The sequence below is a fragment of the Daktulosphaira vitifoliae genome, unplaced genomic scaffold, assembly GCF_025091365.1.
Source record: "Daktulosphaira vitifoliae isolate Bord-2020 unplaced genomic scaffold, ASM2509136v1 Scaffold_2, whole genome shotgun sequence".
NCBI lineage: Eukaryota > Metazoa > Arthropoda > Insecta > Hemiptera > Phylloxeridae > Daktulosphaira > Daktulosphaira vitifoliae.
In genome coordinates, this window is record NW_026099573.1 from 40,879,877 (window position 1) to 40,884,194 (window position 4,318).

Consider the following 4,318-nt stretch of genomic DNA (forward strand, 5'->3'; position numbering starts at 1 on the left):
CAACTTAAATTTTGAAAGTGTTCCGGAAAGTCTGACACTTTTATATATATCTTAAATTAAAGCTAGTGTAATATACTTTATTATGTAAAAAAAAAATTTCGGACTTTATTTTGTCTTCACGGTGAAAATGGTAACCAAATGCTATTATTGTGTGAAAATTCTCAATTTTATTTTTTACATTTTTAACTTTATAATGCTATAACTTATTGAAAAGTGTATTGATCAATATAATTTTTTTATGGGAAATACTATTTTTTAATAATCCCTTTTTCATTCGACATACTTTATCTTAATCANTTAATAATCCCTTTTTCATTCGACATACTTTATCTTAATCAGAATATTAATAAGGAACTAGCAGTTTATGAAGCTTTTGGAATAACCCACCAATTTTTTAAAATTAAACACTATCTAAAGATTTGCATCGAAGCGTTTTTTTTTTATAGTGATTTTAATCACTGTCAGATATTATTATACTTGATCCAACTATGCCACGTCACCACTGTGCCGCGACCCCCCTGTGCTGATTTTTTTGTGTCTGTCATTACTTTTTCTCGCCTTTTACTGGACCGATAGATGATGATTTGTGATGTTCCTTGTTGACGTCGATATTTTAAGTTAAATTAAGTAAATAAAAACCCAGCACAGTGGGGTCGCGGCATAGTGGGGATGTTGCATAGTTGGGTCCAGTATAGATTTAATCTGACAGTGATTAAAATCACTATCATAAGAAACGCTTCGATGCAAATCAGTAGATAGTGTTTAATTCTAAGAAATTGGTGGATAATTACAAAAGCTACATTATCTGCTAGTTTCTTATTAATACCCTGATTAAGATAAAGTATGTCGAATGAAAAAGGGATTATTAAAAAATATTATTTCTCATAAAAAAATTGTGTTGATTCGTACACTTTTCAATGAGTTATAGCATTATAAAGTTAAAAATGTAACCAACCCAACCCAACATCAACTCCTATTTCCTTAATTATATCCAGATTAGTAATTATTTTAATTATATATTATATAATTTTTATAATTAATTATTTTCAAATTATTATTGATTTTTAATATGTTAAAAGTAATCATTTTGAACCTACTTCTTTTTGTTCTTTAAAGTGAAAGTTTTAATAAAAAAAAAATGAATTTATTACCATAACTTTTAACTCAACTTGCAAGTTTGAAATAAATATTATTAAATAGAAAAAAATGAAATTGGTAGATTATTTCAAAAACAACAATAACACTTATTCCCTTAATTTTACCCCGATTTATAACTATAATATATGAATACATAATAATTACAGTAATTAAATTGAGTATGAAAGTGGTATTCAATAATATAATATTGTAATTTTTACGGAGATATTATAAAAATAAAAAGGAGTTGTATATTCATATACTTTTAATGCGTATACAAATTTAAAGGAATTTATGCAATACTTTTTAATAAAAAAATTTTGTTACTTATGAATAAATACACTAAACAAAAGGAACTTTCATCAGAAAAAAAATATACTTTTCTAAATAAACTTTTCGTGATGTTTTCAAATGTGCAATTAAACTTTTTCTATTACTTCTAAGTTTTAATATTATTACTTATTATTAAAAAATAAGTATTTACATATAAAAAAAAATAATTAAGAACAAAAAAAATTGTATTAAATTAATACTGATTTTGATTTTTAATATGTTAAAGGTAATCATTTTGAACCTATTTTTTATTGTCTTTTAAAGTGAAAGTTTTAATGAAAAATACCTTCTCAGCTTCGCATCGAAGCTAAAAAATGAATTTGTTACCATAACTTATAGTTCAACTTGCAAGTTTGAAATTGACATTATTAAATTGAAAAAAATGAAATTTTTAAGATTAATATGCAATCTGGAAATTTTATAATTACTAATTACAGTACATTTGTCAGAAAAATTCGATTTTTTTACATTTTTATCGTAATAGATAACTGAAATAGAAAGAATAGTAATCATATCCTAATAACTTTTGGTGTTTAAAAAAATTCTGCAATTGAAATATTCAGAACTTAATTAATTTTAATAATTTACTTTAATTAAATGAACCAATCAAACCAAAGTAGTTAAAAAGATTTACTCAATTGAGCATATTATCAAAAATATAATTATAATTGTAAAACTCCATCGTTAACTTCAGGTGAAACTAAAAATCATTTTTTTTTTAAATTTATGATTTATATAGCAAAATATTACTAAAAAATTTGGCATATTATAGACTGGTAGTAGCACACAGAAATAGAGTTAAAAAATTAATAAATTATAAAGTAAAATTATTTACTTTTGTAGTTGAATACTTTTATCATATCAAATTTAATTCGACAATAAATAATTTAAGAATATTAAAAATTAATGATTTTAATTGTTTGTATGGACAAATCTAGTTAAGCTACTTTTTATTTGAATAAGGAATATTTTTTTGATTTTTAAGAGTAATAACTTAAACTAATCATTAACTTAAATATCATAAACTTAAATGAATCATTTGACGTATCGTTGAAAAAAGTAGGTCTAGTGAGGGTTGGCAAAATAAATCGTAGCCAGAAAAAGAACCACATAGTAAAATAATATTAACATGAATATCAATTTCTTCTCACGAGGGGAGACTATAGTGATAAGATCCTTTATATTTATTGAAATTATTGAATCTAAATGAGATAAATATCAAATGATTTGAAAATTCTATTCTAACTCAAAAAAAAAATGCAAAATTTTAGAAGCCACAAACGGATTTGAACCTCGTACCCTAGGCGTTAAAGATCAAGGTGTTACCCATTCGGCAACTATTCGTTGATTTTTGTTGCATGATAAAATTGGCTATTTAAGCTAACTCAAATTTAAAAATTACTTTTTCGACTTTAAAAAAGTAAAAAATGTTAATAAGTATAATATCATATGTCTTATGAACTTTATTCTATGTCAATGAAATTATATAATATTCATGAAAGTCAGTTTATTCCCCTAATAAAATATTTTAAAATAAAATAAAATACAAAACCTAGAATTTTAATAAAAAATAGCATATTTTTAAATACGGTAGCCTTTTGCGCATAGAAGATAGGTCGTCGGGACAAATTTTTTTTTTTCATTTAGTAGTACATAAAATAAGCTTTAATTTGATATATGTTTAAAGGACGCAGTATTTCCGGAACATTTTCAAAAATTAAGTTAAAAAAGTTAGTTTTTGTAAAAAAGTTGCAATTTTAAATCCTCCTCCATGAGCAGATAAGTGTTAGATTTTCAAAAAAAAATGATATCAAATGAAAGAAAATTACCTAAGGTTTCAATATAAAGAAATATTATTTTGATTAGTTAATATTTGAAAAAGTTATGGCAGTTTTAAGTACAAAAAACATCGTTATAAAAGGTGATTTTTATCGCAAATATTACATTTTTTTTATAATTTCGACAGCCATTTGCACATAGAAGATAAGGTGTCGGGACAAATTTTTTTTTTTCATTTTATAGTACATAAAAAAAGCTTTAATTTGATATATGTTTAAAGGACGCAGTATTTCCGGAACATTTTCAAAAGTTCAGTTGAAAAAGTTCTATTTTTTATACAATGTTTCAAAGTTTGAACCCCCCCTATATAAGGGGAAATTGTCTAATTTTAATAAAAAGTATGTCAAATGGAAGATGTACTTATAATGTATTTAGAAAAAAAAAAATTGTGCTGATACATGCATTTTTCGAAAAGTTATAGCATTTTTAAGTTGAAAATTAAAAATTGAAAATCGAAAATTTTAACACAAAAATAGTGTTTTTTTAACTACGGCAACCGTTTACATGCAGAAGATAAAGTGTCGGGACAAATTTTTTTTTTTCATTTTATAGTACATAAAATAAGCTTTAATTTGATATATGTTTAAAGGACGCAGTATTTCCGGAACATTTTCAAAAATTAAGTTGAAAAAGTTAGTTTTTGTAAAAAAGTTGCAATTTTAAATCCTCCTCCATGAGCAGGTTAAGTGTTAAATTTTCAATAAAATTATATCAAATAAAAGGAAAATATCTAAGGTTTTAGTTTAAAAAAAAATTATGTTGATTTGTTGATTTTTGAAAAAGTTATGGAAGTTTTAAGAAAAAAAAGTGAAAAAAATGACAAAATTTGTCAATTTTTAAATTTGTAATTTTTTTGGATATTTCCCCCATTTGCGGGGAACGAGGGAAAATTTTTAAATTTTTAAGGGTAATGTCTTCAACTAGATACAATTTGTGATCTTTTGACGTATTGTTAAAAGAAATCGGTCCAGTGAGAGCTGAGAAAAAGTAGTGACAGACACAAAAAAAA

General features: G+C 24.0%; 1 protein-coding gene across 3 annotated transcripts in view; it reads right to left on the reverse strand.

Annotated features, from left to right (window-relative positions):
• LOC126899469 (uncharacterized) overlaps positions 1-4,318 on the reverse strand; it is a 46,202-nt gene that overhangs the window by 11,145 nt on the left and 30,739 nt on the right. The window lies entirely within an intron of this gene.